This window comes from Hylobates moloch, unplaced genomic scaffold, assembly GCF_009828535.3.
Source record: "Hylobates moloch isolate HMO894 unplaced genomic scaffold, HMol_V3 SCAFFOLD_22, whole genome shotgun sequence".
NCBI lineage: Eukaryota > Metazoa > Chordata > Mammalia > Primates > Hylobatidae > Hylobates > Hylobates moloch.
This window is the reverse complement of record NW_026652297.1, coordinates 47934884-47951669: the sequence shown is the minus strand read 5'-3', so window position 1 is coordinate 47951669 and position 16786 is coordinate 47934884. Positions and strand designations below refer to the sequence as shown.

Here is a 16786-nt window from a genome sequence, read left to right as displayed (position 1 = left end):
GGTCTTGCTGGTCCTGGAGGTAGAAGACAGCTTTTCTCTCTGCCTTCCTCTCTCTGTGCCTTGATCCCTCCCTCCCTCTTTCCCTCCGTCCCTCCCTCAGTTCCTCCCTTCCTCCCTCCCTCCTTCCCTCTCTCCCTCCCTCCTTCCCTCTCTCCCTCCCTCTATCCCTCCATCCCTTCCAAGTTCGCTCCGTCCATCCGTTCTTTCCTCCCTCCATCGCTCCCATTCTCTCTGTCTCCCTTCCTCTCCTCCTGTCTGCCTGAGTTCCCTCCCGTGTAGAAAGGGCAGCAACCTGGTTTGCGCGGGGTCTCGGGTCTGCATTTAGCTTTCAGGCGCTCCACGGTGATGCCAAAGAAGCTGACGGGGCATGGGTAGGTGAGTGACAGTGGCGGGGGGAGGCAGAGGAGGCGAGACGCGGAAAGAAGAGCAGGCTGGCGGCTGCCTGGGCCAGTGATTCCTGGGATGGAGGTCTCCGCCTGCCCCACTGAAGAACGCGGGTGGGTGGGGTGAAAAGGGATGAGAGCTCCGCCTGGGCTGGTTAGAAAACCTAGGCTGCTGCTTGCAAACCCGCACATGAGCAGTAGACAGTCCACCTCCCTGTACTTGGATGGGCTCTGGGATCCTGGGATGCTCAGGAATGAATGACAGCCCTCCTCTGAGTGGAATCTCTCACGGGACCTGAAATTCAGGGATTCTAGGCAGGTCAGCTGGAAGGGAAGACACATCTCCATACCGAGTCAGAGGTTCACCACGAAAGAGAGGCCGCCGCCCTGCCCCCATCCCGCCCCAACCCCGCGTCCTAAAGCTCCTCCAGCAGAGCCCGGTGTTCTTCCTGGCTGAGGAGTGGTTCCAGCGGAGCGGGCTCTTCCACGTCCTTCAGCTCCCCTAGTGGCGCCGGATCTAGGAAAGGTTGTTCCTTTTGCTGAAACTCTGGGATCGACAGGAGCTCATCTAACAGGCTGGGGGTGAGTGTAGACGAGGGCCCGGGCTCCTGGAGCGGTTGGGAGGCGCCTGGATGGCTTGCATCTGTGCTTGATGCGGAGGCCTCCGGGGTCGCGAGCTTCCGAAGTGGAGGTGCCCAGTCTTCAGTTTCCCACACCGCCCTGGCGACCTGGGGCTCCAGCCCCACCGCGGAACTCGTGGGTTGTGGGTGGTGAAAGCACACCTTGGCCCTGTGACTCAGCTTGAGGGGGCCCAAGCTGTCCCACTGAGCATGGGCCCAACAGGCTGCCGTGCTGCGGGTCCTAGTCCTCCTGGCATTTGTTGGGGTGCGGAGGCCACCGGGGAGTCTGAGGGTGGGAGAGCCCCAGTTCCAGGAGAGCCAGAGCTGCAAACAAAAAGTCCCGCGTGCTGGGGCAGGTTGGGAGATTCCTTCTGCCTGCGCAGCCTGGCTGGGCCAGGGCCAGGCTGGGCCAGGCCTTGCTGCCTGGCTGACGAAAGCCCCTTGTGTGAGAGCCCCAGGGGAGCAGAGCATGTGGGGTGCGGGAAGCCCCGTTCCCCACCCCCCAGTGTGGGTGAACTCGATTGAGAATGGAGGAGGGTGACACCTGCCGGGGGTGTTAATTAGTAACCACAGTGGCCTCAAAGAGCTCAAATGAAAGGAAGAATCGCACGTCTCTCACTTGAAGTCCAGAGCTAGAAATGATTAAGCTTAGTGAAGACGTAAAATTTTCATCGCTAGAGAGACATCAACACTTGGCTTCAAAACTTCAAAGGATGGGCTGACTCTCTTTGAGGACCACTGCAATTGGTGACTTTAAGTTACAGCCAATGCTCACTGACCACTCTGAAAATCTCAGGGCCCTTAAGAATTATGCAAAATCTATTCTTTCTGTGCTCTAGAAATGCAACATCACAGTCTGAGTGACAACACATCTGTTAACAGCATGGTTTACTGAATATTTTAATTACTATTGAGACCTACCGCTCAGGAAAAAAAAAAAAAAAAAAAAAAACGATTCTTTTAAAGAGATTGCTGCTTGGCCAGATGCAGTGGCTCACATCTGTAATCCCCGCACTTTGGGAGGCCAAGGTGGGTGGATCACCTGAGGTCAGGAGTTGAAGACTAGCCTGTCCAAAATGATGAAACCCTGTCTCTACTAAAAATACAAAAACATTACCCGGGCATGGTGGTGGTACCTGTAATTTCAGCTACTTGGGGGGCTGAGGCAGAAGAATGGCTTGAACCCTGGAGGCAGAGGTTGCACTGAGCTGAGACCACGCCACTGCCCTCCAGCCTGGGCAACAAGAGCGAAACTACACAAAAGAAAAAAAAAAGAAAGAAAAGAGAAAAGGAAAAAAGGTTGCTGCTTATTGACAATTCACCTAGCTACCCAGAAGCTTAGATGGAGATGTACTTGGAAATTAATGTTATTTTCATGGCTGCTAATACAATATCTATCCTTCAGCCTGTGGATCAAGGAGTGGTTTTGACTTTCAAGTGTCTTTATTAAATAATAAATGCATTTTGTAAAGTTATAGCTGTCATAGATAGTGATTTATTTGATGAATCTGGATAAACTGAATTGAAAACCTTTTGGAAAGGTTTCACCATAAATCCTTTCATGATATTTCAACCTCCTCCCATAAATCACAAATGTCCTTAATAGATGCCATTAAGGACATTTGTGATTGATGGGAGGAAGTTGAAATACCAACATTAACAGGAGTTTGGAAGAAGTTGATTCCAGGCCTCATGGATGACTTTGAGGGCTCAGGATGTCAGTGGAGGAAGTCCCTACAGATGTGGTAGAAATCGCAAGACAACTAGAATTAGAATTAGGGCCTTAAGATGAGATTAAATTGTTGTAAACTCATGATGAAACTTGAACAAATGGGGAGTTGCTTCTTATAGATGAGCAAAGGAAATATTTTCTTGAGATGGAATCTTCTGCAGGTGGAGATGCTATGAACATTGTTGAAACAAGAACAAAGGATTTAGAATATTCCATAAACCTAGTTGATAAAGCAGCAGCAGGGTTTGAGAGGGTTTACTCCAATTTTGAAGGAAGTTCTACTGTGGATAAAATGCTATCAAACAGCATCACATGCTACAGGGAAATCTTTTGTGAAAGGAACAAACTTTATTGTTTTAAGAAATTGACACAGACACCCAATCTTCAGCAGCTCCCAGGTTGCTAAGTCAGCAGCCATCAATATAGAGGCAAGACCCTCACCAGCAAAAAGCTGATGACTTGGTGAGGCTCAGATACTCATTAGTATTTTTCAGCAATGAGGTATTTTAAGTTAAGGTATGTACATAGATTTTTAGACATAATGTGATTACTAATTAATTACTAATTAATTATTAAATAGTCTACAACATAGTTTAAGCATAGCTTTTAAAAGCACTGGGAAACAAAATGTTCATGCGACTAACTTGATTGTAACATTTGCCTTATTGTGGTTGTCTGGAACCAAACCCACACTGTCTCTGAGTATGCTTGTAGGTTTTTGGTTGTTCTTTGTTTTGAGATGGGATTTCGCTCTCACACCCAGGCCAGAGTGCAGTGGCATGATCATAGCTCACTGCAACCTCAAACTGCTGGGTCAAGTGATTTTTTCTACCACAGCCTCCTGAGTAACTGGGACTACAGGCATGCAGCACTATGCCTGGCTTTTTTTTTTTTTTTTGAAACGGAGTCTCACTCTGTCACCCAGGCTGGAGTGCAGTGGCACTATCTCGGCTCACTGCAAGCTCTGCCTCCCAGGTTCACACCATTCTCCTGCCTCAGTCTCCTGAGTAGCTGGGACTACAGGCACCCACCACCAGGCCCGGCTAATTTTTTTGTATTTTTTAGTATAGATGGGGTTTCACCGTGTTAGCCAGGATGGTTTCAATCTCCTGACTTTGTGATCTGCCTGCCTCGGCCTCCCAAAGTGCTGGGATTACAGGCATGAGCCACCATGCCCAGCCGGTTATTTTTTTTAATACTTTTTTTTTTTGTAGAGGTGGGGTTTCACTATGTTGCCAAGCTGGTCTTGAACTCGGGGGCTCAAGGAATACAGCCACTTCAGCCTCCCAAAGTGCAGCCATTACAGGCTTGAGCCACTGCACCCAGCTTGCCTGTAGTTTTTAAAACAAAAACGGCCGGGTGTGGTGGCTCATGCCTGTAATCCCAGCACTTTGGGAGGCCGAGGCAGGTGGATAACGAGGTCAGGAGTTCGAGAGCAGCCTGGCCAAGATGGTGAACCCGGTCTCTACTAAAAATACAAAAATTAGCTGGGCATGGTGGTGGGCACCTGTAGTCCCAGCTACTCGGGAGGCTGAGGCAGGAGAATCGCTTGAACCCAGGAGGCAGAAGTTGCAGTGAGCCGAGATCATTCCACTGCACTCCAGCCTGGAGACAGAGCAGGACTCCATCAAAAAAATACAAAAAAATTTAAAAGATTAAAAGTTAAGATAGATTTTTACAAATATATATATCTACCATTACAGTATCATACAGAATGATTTTACTGCCGTGAAGATTCCCTGTGCTCTGTGTATCCATCTCTTCCTTCCCTTTGGTCCGTGGCAACCACTGATCTTTCTACTGTTCCCACAGTTTCACCGTTTCCAGAACGTCATATAATTGGAATCGAAGAGTACGCAGACTTTTCAGACTGGCCTCTTCTTTTAGCAATATGCATTTAAGTTTCCTCCATGTATTTTTTTGTGGCTTGATAGATCATCTCTTGCTAGCAGTGAATAATATCCCATTGCCATTATACTTTTGTCAAGACTCAGAATGTACAACTTGAAGAGTAAAAGTGAATGTGCACTGTAAGCTTTGAGTGATAATGAAGGGTCAAGGTAGGTTCCTGGTTGTCACAGGTGTGCTCCTGTGAGGCAGGAAGCTGTAGTGGGGAGGCTGTGTGTGGGGAAAGGGATATATGAGAAGCCAGTACTCTGTGCTCCGTTTAGTTGTGAATCTGCACTTCTCTAAAAAATAAAATTAGTTAAAATTAAAAGCAAAAAATTAGAGAAATTAAAGGATTACAATGTGTCATATAGTTTTCAAATCACAAGACAGAAAAAGACATAATAAAAGAAAGTATAGGAAACAACAAGGATAGGAATAAAACATCAGTGATAGAAGGCAGAAGACAGAAATGTGCAGCCAAACACAGTATTTTAATCATTATTTATATTCATTTATACTAATTTATATTGATTTAACATATTAATTTTGGCTAAATGGCATTTAAAGAGGTTTGAGTAATTTGCGTATCACATTCTGGATGAGAGGACTCAATAATATTAACTCTTTAGTTTGCTGTAAATCATTTAAAAGTAGGCTAAAATTCCAATAAAAATTCCAAGAAAAATATTTTTGAACAAGAAAATGGGATTTTAAATTCATCTATTGAACACACACATGAGAGACAATATTATAAAATTTACTATAAGATATTTAAGATTATTACTATTCAAAGTAAACAAATTTGAAATGGCACAAAAATAAACACATTAATGAAAGAGAATTAAAAACACAGAAATTCAGTGTAATTGTATCTAGTAACAGGATAACGTTTTAAATTCACAAAACAAGAGGGATTGTTCCATTTATGGTATTAAAATACTGGGTAATGATTTGAGAATATAAAATGATAGAATTGAATAATTGTCCCACACCTTGCATAAAAGCTAATTCCAGTATTAAATGTTAAAAAAAAGAGAGAGAGAAAAGAAAATTAGATGTCTGTATGTTTTATGACCTTGAGAATGAATATCTTCTAAAATAAAAATTTCAAACAGAAACAGCATAAAAAGGAATAAACCTAACGTACCTATAATGTAAATTCTTACACATTTCAACACCAGGTAAATAGCACAAAACAAACTGGGAAAATTTTTAGAACAATTATGTTACATGAAAGTTAAAATCTTTATGACATATACAATGTATAGAACAGTATGATTACTGCTATTATTAATAGCATTATGATTACCTGGTCTTCCCACCCACCAGTCCTCTTCTGGTGCCCTGCGGTGAAACAGAGCCCTCCTTCTCTGGCCGCAGTGAGGGATCCAGCAGGAACCCTGCCTAAACCCACAGAGGGTGTGAGCCAAACCAGGACATCACATTCCCTCCTGTGAAATCACGCAGATACCCACTCACGAAAGAAATTTGGTCCGTCTCAGAAAAGTTGTGTAATAATTATTGCAGAAACTTGTTTCTTATGTTCCCAGACACGGAGAAAGCTGGTCTGGAAGACTGATGTCCACATGCTAAGAGAAACAGTCACTCATAATACACACACTGCACACACCACACCATGTGCACACGCAAACACACCCCACACACAGACACCAAAAGCACACACTACACCACGTGCACATGCACACACATGATCCCCTGACACTGCACACACACACCACACACACCACACCCACTGAACATGCCAAACCATGTGCACACGCACATACCCCACACAGACACCACACACACTGCACACACCACTCCATGTACACACGCATACACCCCAAACATCACACAACACACCATGTGCACACACAATGACACACAGACACACCATGTGCACACACACCACACACACAGACACCACACTGCACACACCACACTGTGTACACACACATCCCACACAGACACCACACACACCACTCCATGTGTGCACACACACCACACACTGCACACACACACCATGTACACATGCACACACCCACCCACACCACACACTACACACACCACACCATGTGCACATGCACACACACCCCACACACAGACACCACACACACTGCACACACACCATTACACATGCACACACCACACACACTGCACACCCCACACCATGTGCAAACGCACACACCACACACACGAACCTACTACACACACCACACACACCACACACATCACACACCCCACACTCTCCAAACACTGCACTCTTACATATAGCACCACACACATAGAGCAAACCCACACATCACATACATACACCACACACACTGTGCACACACACCACACCACACACACAACACACATACACCACACATTCTACACACACATCAAACACTACACACACTGCGCACACAGCACCATACACACACAAAACGCACACATCACATACACCACACACAGTGCACACACATATAGACGCACACAACACCACACATAGTACACGTACACACCACACACACATACACCACAAACACAGCACATACACACACCATACACCACCCACAGTATTCACACGACACCCACAATACACACCACACACACATACACGTACGCCATGCACTTACTACACGCACAGACCATACAGACACACCATACATACACATCACACACATACATCCGCGCATACCTCACAGAGTACATACAGTCTTCACTTTTAGAACTTAATTCAGCTTTTATGGAGCCTGGATAGTAAAGTATTTTATTGGCGTTTGAATGAGCTAAGAAAATGCGTATAAATCCACATGCTTAACTATGAGGGCACAAGCAGCACTTTCGAAATCAAAACATTAAACCGTGTAAATTTTTTGTTTCTGAAAAATCAAGTCTTTATCATTTTACTAGAAACTATTTACAGAGTAAACTAATGAGATTCTTCCTGAGGTCAAAAGACTTTTTGGAAAATCTTCTCCTTGATGAAGTTTCACTTAAAACATCACTTCCATCGTGAAGTATTTCTTGAAGATATTCTTGGTCCCTTTCCTGTTATGTGGAATGGTCAATTCAAATTTTAAAGGAGACTTTGAGATGTTTTTCATATATTATTTTAAAAATGTTGAAGGGGTTTTTAATTCTGCCTTCAACAGAGATAGACACACCTCTGATTACGATGTAAAACTGAATACGTTACTCTGACAGGCTTTCTCCTCTGCAGCGCAGCTGCCATCATTATTAATAAGGATTGAATGCTTTTACTCCATGCAGAATCTGTATTCCCTGCTTTATAAAGAATAGAAATCTAATTCTATGAAGGCAGATAAAAGTAATCCCTTCAACCTACCGATGACTGAATCATTTACCAAAGCACTCAGACTTTAAATAGCATTTATCAAATGTGTCTATATTTCTACACAGATTCATATGAAGAGCATGTAGTTTAAATCATTGCACACTTTATGCTTTTCATGAGTTGTGATGCTCATTAATATTTTTATCACATTTCCCCAAAGATAGGCTACTTACTGTTATTATTTTCAGTTAGAAATATAGATGTATTTTCTATTTTTGATGACTTTGAAACATAACCCTTGGAATATAATATCTGTGGAAAGCATGAAAGTAATATTCAAACAGTATGCATCTTTTCCAGAATGAAAATTTCCTCTACAATAAACGTTCATCTTTTTTTTCCTGATGGGCACATAAAAGTCAACATTTCTAACATTGCTGTTCTTTATTTACAGTAAACGCATCAGCTTCAGGTGTTGCAGAAACTGGGCAAGAGGCCACAAGGTACACAATACACACACACACAAAAAACTTGTATTATTATACTTACCTAAGTGTCTAAAGAGGTGAATAAATATATTAGATTGCTCTAGAACAATGATTTTTATGGGGCCTATTGGAAAGTATGACTGTAGTTTGAGTGAGATGCCTGTAAGAGATTCAATTTGGCCACTATTTATTGAGTATTCAATTTTAAAAATACTAACAGAAGGCTCATGGGATAGAAATTTCCATTTAAATCTCTGGGAAATGTGCTACTAGATGCTGTAGTAAAAAGATTGGTATGGTAATTGTCAAATATATCTAATATCTAAACCTTTGTTTGTTTTTTACCTGAAATCCTTATGGCGATGATTGTGTATGTCAACTTGAATCTTCCCATCAACAAGATAAATAAATAAATAGCCAGCCTACCTTTATAAATTAATAATTTAGTTCACTTGCTCTATGTTTTGAGGGCAGTGTTTCTCTTCCTTTGACATGCGCAAGATTCACCCGGGGATCTTATTAAAATGCAAACTCATAGACCACAATTTCACTAGCTAAGATAGTGAAGTGGTGTGGCATGTTCAGTGGCTGTGGTGTGTGTGGTGTGTGTGTGCAGTGTCAGGGGATTGTGTGTGTGCATGTGCACGTGGTGTAGTGTGTGTTTTGGTGTCTGTGTGTGGGGTGTGTTTGCGTGTGCACATGGTGTGGTGTGTGCAGTGTGTGTATTATGAGTGACTGTTTCTCTTAGCATGTGGTCATCAGTCTTCCAGACCAGCTTTCTCCGTGTCTGGGAACATAAGAAAGTCAGAGCATCGAAATGAGTATGTAGGTGACTGTGCTAAGATTATACTGCTCATTTGGGCACAGGCTCATCATACAAACAAAGCTTAGGACCTCTAGTCCTTGCTGGAAAAGAAATATACACACACAGGATGTGACTGCACATATGGAATATCTGTTGTGTTCTGGACATTGTGCTAGACAACAGAGATAAGAAGTCAAATAATCCCTTGTCTCTATCTGAAAGGAGCTTCCTACACATTGGCTTCTGGAGGTCTCTGAAACTGGGTTCACTTTCAGATTTGATTATTGTATTTATGATTTGACATTGGCATTGAACCCCATGATGTGATAAATTTGTCCAGAACCTGCCAGAACAATTGGCTTTGCTCTCAGGATTATGAAGCCACTGGGGCACATAAATAGTTCATTTATGTTTGTATTTCACCAGACAGGAACAACTTGAGCTACTTTTCTAGCCACCTTCGTTTACAGCTGTTTTTGTTTGTTATTTTGTTTGTTTTTTTTTGAGACAGGGTCTCACTCTGTCACCTAGGCTGGAATGCAGTGGCATGATCAGAGCTCACTGCTCCCTCTAACTTCTGGGCTCAAGCAATCCTCTCACCTCCACCTCCTGAGAAACTGGAACCACAGGTTTATACCACCATGCCCAGCTAATTAATTTTTTTTTTGTAGAGACAGGGTTTTTCCATGTTTCCTAGACTTGTCTCCAACTCCTGAGCTCGAGCAATCTGCCTGCCTCAGCCTCCTAAGTTGCAGAGCTGTGTTTTTAGTCATTTCTGAGCTGTTTTACAATCCAGTGTTGAATTGGTAAGTTTGGATTCACTCTGATATTTACAGATTTAACATCCTATTTCACAAGATGCTCATAGCCTTGATCCATTACAGCCACTGCCTCATCCATCTCTGCTCGTATACTTGATCCAATACAGCAGCCATCTCATCCATCTCTGCTCATAGCCTAAACTAATAGAAGCCAGAGGGAAGAAATGGAAGCCAACGTGAGTGCAGAACACACATTTTATAAGAGCACAAGAAATTTAAAAATAGCAAAGTATATAATGAAGTTTGTAATAGATATGCATGGCTAAAATTTATTCTTATATTAATATATTCTATAAATTGGGAGAAAATATTAAACACATGAAAAGTAAGGAACTATCACCTTTAATATATAATTAATATGACAAGAATGTGGTTTATGTTTTTATCTTCACAAGATTAAGGAAAATTTGGTGGAAGGAGGAAGAATATATAATCATGGGGAGCACGTATGATACTGGAGGGAGACTTTTGACAAGGGGGAAATGGCATTGTGAGATATACTGTGGTCATAGCTATGTGGGAGAAGAGCTAGCTATGGTCTCCCCCGTCAAGTCCACTAGGCAGTGTTCAGTTACCAACACTGAGGTAGAGCTCACTCTCCCAGGTCAGAAGAGAAAATATACAATGCAGTCAGAAGCCAATGTGTAGGAAGCTCCTTTCAAATACAGATAAGGGACACTTGACTTTTTATCTCTAGTGTCTAGTACAATGTCCAGAACACAAGAGACATTCCATATGCACAGTCACATCCTATGTATCTGTATTTTTTTTCCAGCAGGGACTGGAGGACCTAAGCTTCATTAATATGGTGAGCCAGTGCCCACATGAACAGTAGGATCTTAGCACTGCTACCTGGACACCCATTTAAATGCTCTTATCTTAGCTAGTCAAAATGTGTTCTATGAGTTTGCATTTTAATATGATCCCCAGGTGAATCTTGTGTATGTTACAGAGGAAGTACTGTCCTACATTATATGTGACAGGCCCTCATAGTCATCATCATCACGGGAATCTTGTGCATGTTACAGGGAAGCACTGTCATACATCATACGTGAAAGGCTCTCATAGTCACCGTCATCACGGGAATCTTGTGCATGTTACAGGGACATGTCTTACATCATATGTGACAGGCTGTCATAGTCACCGCCACCCTGGGAATCTGCATTTAGAACATTTAACTATATGGGCTCTGAAATCAGATGACTTAGGTTTAGACTTCCTTCTACTTCTTACTAAGCAGAGAACTCTGGGGTGAAAACTTTGTGACACCTAGTTTTATCACGTCCAAATTGGAGGCATGGGGAAATTATGGCATTTTGCATAGAATATTGTTTTATGTATAAAATGAAACAGTACATAGGAAGCTTCTGCCATACACTAACTGCACAATAAACATTAGTTAAGAGTAATTCATTTAGTCCTAAGAAGAGGTCTCTAAATTTGTACATAATAATTTTTTGTGACTACTCAAATTTTTATAATTAATGTAGATTTAAAATCAAAGAATGTTCTTACGTATAGTTGGTAATCCATATAACATGCCAAAATTATATGTAAGTATTTTATAGTTGGTGGGGATATAAGAAATTTGCCATCAAAGAGGGAAGATAATCTATGTTTGCAGACTCCAGAAAGCTGTCTCTCACCTGAGTTTGCAATTTCTGTCTGAGGGAAAAGAAGATAAAGTTGACTGTGCAAATGAACATTACCATACAGTCTTCTCTATGGCAACATCAAAAATGAAAGCTGATTCTCATCTTCCTAACAATTTGCAAAGACAAGTGAAACACAACTTATTGAGCATCAAGTTAAAGAAGGAGAGAATTTGAGTGGCACAGGAGGAAACCGTGTCTTTGCCGCTAGGGGAATAAATATGACCAGTGTTCCTCTGCCCTCCTCCGAGGCTAGGGACGGGTTAAATATCAGTGGCTGACCTCAGATAATGGAATGAGCAAAAAAGCTATAAAACCAGCAGTACGTCAAAAAGCTTATCCACCATGATCAAGTGGGCTTCATCCCTGGGATGCAAGGCTGGTTCAACATATGCAAATCAATAAATGTAATCCAGCATATAAACAGAACCAAAGACAAAAACCACATGATTATCTCAAAAGATGCAGAAAAGGCCTTTGACAAAATTCAACATCACTTCATGCTAAAAACTCTCAATAAATTAGGTACTGATGGGACGTATCTCAAAATAATAAGAGCTATCTATGACAAACCCACAGCCAATATCATACTGAATGGGCAAAAACTGGAAGCATACCCCTTGAAAACTGGCAGAAGACAGGCATGCCCTCTCTCACCACTCCTATTCAACATAGTGCTGGAAGTTCTGGCCAGGGCAATCAGGTAGGAGAAGGAAATAAAGGGTATTCAATTAGGAAAAGAGGAAGTCAAATTGTCCCTGTTTGCAGACGACACGACTGTATATCTAGAAAACCCCATTGTTTCGGCTCAAAATCTCCTTAAGTTGATTAGCAATTTCAGCAAAGTCCCAGGATACAAAATCCATGTACAAAATTCCCAAGCATTCTTGTACACCAATCTCACACAAATAGAGAGCCAAATCATAAGTGAACTCCCATTCACAATTGCTTCAAAGAGAATAAAATACCTAGGAATCTAACTTACAAGGGACGGGAAGGACCTCTTCAAGGAGAACTACAAACCACTGCTCAATGAAATAAAAGAGGATACAAACAAATGGAAGAACATTCCAGGCTCATGGGTTGGAAGAATCAATATCGTGAAAATGGCCATACTACCCAAGGTAATTTATAGATTCAATGCCATCCCCATTAAGCTACCAATGACTTTCTTCACAGAATTGGAAAAAACTACTTTAAAATTCATATGGAACCAAAAAAGAGCTCCCATCGCCAAGTCAATCCTAAGCCCAAAGAACAAAGCTGGAGGCATCACGCTACCTGACTTCAAACTATACTACAATGCTACAGTAACCAAAACAGCACGGTACTGGTACCACAACAGAGACATAGATCAATGGAACAGAACAGAGCCCTCAGAAATGATGCCACATATCTACAACTATCTGATCTTTGACAAACCTGACAAAAACAAGAAATGGGGAAAGGATTCCCTATTTAATAAATGGTGCTGAGAAAACTGGCTAGCCATATGTAGAAAGCTGAAACTGGATCCCTTCCTTACAACTTATACAAAAATTAATTCAAGATGGATTAAAGACTTACATGTTAGACCTAAAACCATTAAAATCCTACAAGAAAACCTAGGCAATAGCATTCAGGACATAGGCATGGGCAAGGACTTCATGTCTAAAACACCAAAAGCAATGGCAACAAAAGCCAAAATTGACAAATGGGATCTAATTAAACTAAAGAGCTTCTGCACAGCAAAAGAAACTATCATCAGGGTGAACAGGCAACCTACTCATCTGACAAAGGGCTAATATCCAGAATCTACAATGAACTCAAACAAATTTACAACAAAAAAACAAACAACCCCATCAAAAAGTGGGTGAAGGACATGAACAGACACTTCTCAAAAGAAGACATTTATGCAGCCAAAAAACACATGAAAAAGTGCTCATCATCACTGGCCATCAGAGAAATGCAAATCAAAACCACAATGAGATACCATCTCACACCAGTTAGAATGGCCATCATTAAAAAGTCAGGAAACAACAGGTGCTGGAGAGGACGTGGAGAAATAGGAACACTTTTACACTGTTGGTGGGACTGTAAACTAGTTCAACCACTGTGGAAGTCAGTGTGGCGATTCCTCAGGGATCCAGAACTAGAAATACCATTTGACCCAGCCATCCCATTACTGGGTATATACCCAAAGGACTATAAATCATGCTGCTATAAAGACACATGCACACGTATGTTTATTGCGGCACTATTCACAATAGCAAAGAGTTGGAACCAACCCAAATGTCCAACAACGATAGACTGGATTACGAAAATGTGGCACATATACACCATGGAATACTATGCAGCCATAAAAAATGATGAGTTCATGTCCTTTGTAGGGACATGGATGAAACTGGAAAACATCATTCTCAGTAAACTATCGCAAGGACAAAAAACCTAACAGCTCATATTCTGACTCATAGGTGGGAATTGAACAATGAGAACTCATGGACACAGGAAGGGGAACATCACACTCCGGGGACAGTTGTGGGGTGGGGGGAGGGGGGAGGGACAGCATTAGGAGATATACCTAATGCTAAATGACGAGTTAATGGGTGCTGCACACCAACGTGGCACATGGATACATATGTAACAAACCTGCACATTGTGTACATGTACCCTAAAACCTAAAGTATAATAATAAAAAAAAAGAAAAAAAAACTGAGGTAGAGCCCACCAGATTCTCCGAGTTCGAACAATGAAGCCGAGAGTCTCAGAAAACCAAGACAGAAATCACAGAGTACTGGAAAGGAGACAGCAGTAAAGGAAAAGAACACAGGAGATCTACAAGAACACCCTCTTGCATATTTATTTAGCAGAATAATGAACAGTACATTTGTGCTAGGAAACTACTTGAGACCAGGGGGAAAAAAATCCTTAAAAAATTATAAGAAACAGTGCCTGTTGCTCACAATGTACCAGGAAGAGTGTCCATTCCTATTAATGATACTGAAAAAACTCAAGACTTCACAGGGCAAAGAATAGTGTTATCAGAAACACCTTGATTCAGGAGTAGAAAGACCAAATCATAAAGCAAGACCAGAAAGATCAAGTTGTTTATAAGTCAGCTGTGTCCCCAAATGAATCTCAAGTAGAGGCATGGAAGTTATTTTTTGAAAGAAAATTAAACTAGTAGGAATTCAAATTAAAATGTCAAGACTGGGCCAGGTATGGTGGCTCATGCCTGTCATCCCAGCATTTTGGGAGGCCGAGGCGGGTGAATCACTTGAGGTCAGGAGTTCGAGACCAGCCTGGCCAACATGGTGAAACCCCATCTCTACTAAAAGTACAAAGAAATTATCTGGGCATCATGGCAAGCACCTGTAACCCCAGCTACTTGGGAGGCTGAGGCAGGAGAAGGAATGGCTTGAACCTGGGAGGCAGAGGTTGCAGTGAGAGGTGATCGAGCCATTGCACTCCAGCCTGGGCAATGGAGTGAGACTTTGTTTCAAAAAACAAACAACAACAAAAAAAACAAAGTCATGACTGAAAAAGACACTGGGTGGAAGTAAATACTGACTAGATACCACAAAAGAGAAGATTCATAAATTTGAGACATCAGGGAATTATGCCAAAACTTTAAGCAATAATATTCATGTCCCCAAAGAGGGAGGAAGAGACAATGACAAAACATAAAGAGAAAATGAACAGAAACTTTCTAAACTTAATGAAAACTATAATTCCACAAATCCAGGAAGAATCACGCTGGGAGAGAGGAAATGAAAATATACTATTCTGATTTTCTTATGCCATATGTGATATGATATAACATTGTCTGCAAGTGAACAGTGATAAGTTAAAATCATACAGCACAAATTGTAATGCAACCACCAAGATAGCAAAAAAAAAAATAAAATTAGAGCCAATAAGCCAAAAAATGAGAGATAAAACTAAACCATAATAGTTACATAACAAATTGAAAGGAAACCAGAAAGAGAAGGGAACAAAGAATAGCTGGGACTAATGAAAATCAAACAGCATGATGACAGATAAGCTTAACTAATAATATATCAATAATCACATTATAAATGAAACAGGCCTAATAACCTAAATTAAAAGACAGATTATCAAACTGTATAAAAAGCAAGATCCTACTCCATGCTACCTATAAGAAACACACTTTAAATGTAAAGACACAAATTAGTTAAAAGGAAGAAAACTATCTCCCATAATAACCAGCCCTAAAAATATATCTCCTACCTAGCTATTACACACTCCAAGGTCAAAAACTTTCTCACTGTGCAAAGTGATTCTTGAAACCCTCAAAAGTCATTAAGGGCTGGGCGCGGTGGCTCACGCCTGTAATCCCAGCACTTTGGGAGGCTGAGGCAGGCAGATCACGAGGTCAGGAGATGGAGCTCATCCTGGCTAACACGGTGAAACCCCGCCTCTACTAAAAATACAAAAAAATTAGCCAGGCACGGTGGTGGGCACTTGTAGTCCCAGCTACTTGGGAGGCTGAGGCAGGAGAACGGCATAAACCCGGGAGGTGGAGCTTGCAGTGAGCCAAGATACGCCACTGCAGTCCGCCTGGGCAAAAGAGCAAGACTCCATCTCAAAAAAAATAAAAGCCATTAAGATCCAATAATGCAATTTAAAAAGTGAGCAGTTTAAGAGCCGCAAAAAAACTTGTCTGTTTACAACTATTGGGATTTGATAAACAAAAACAGTGATTCCTTGCAAAAAGAAGTCTGGTGCCCTTTCTGTTTTAAGCAATCCCCGGTTATCAGAAATTATTTTACATCTTTTATGTGGGCATCAAGGGTGGCAAGGAAAAAAAGGGACAGACATAAGTAAAATGGAGAGATAGAATGCAGTTGACTGAGAACAAAATCAAATGTTTCTAAAAAATACAAGATCCAAAAAGATCCACCGCTGGGAGTGGTGGCTCACGCCTGTAATCCCAGCACTTTGGGAGGCCAAGGCGGGTGGATCATGAGGTCAGGAGATCGAGACCATCCTGGCTAACACGGTGAAACCCCATCTCTACTAAAAATACAAAAAATTAGCCAGGTGAGGTGGCGGGCGCCTGTAGTCCCAGCTACTCGGGAGGCTGAGGCAGGAGAATGGCGTGAACCCCAG

At 41.9% G+C, this 16786-nt stretch overlaps 1 pseudogene; it reads right to left on the bottom strand.

Annotated features, from left to right (window-relative positions):
* Positions 1-799: 799 nt before the first annotated feature.
* LOC116461781 (double homeobox protein 4-like) lies at positions 800-11100 on the bottom strand (annotated as a pseudogene).
* Between the last annotated feature and the right edge of the window lie 5686 nt (positions 11101-16786).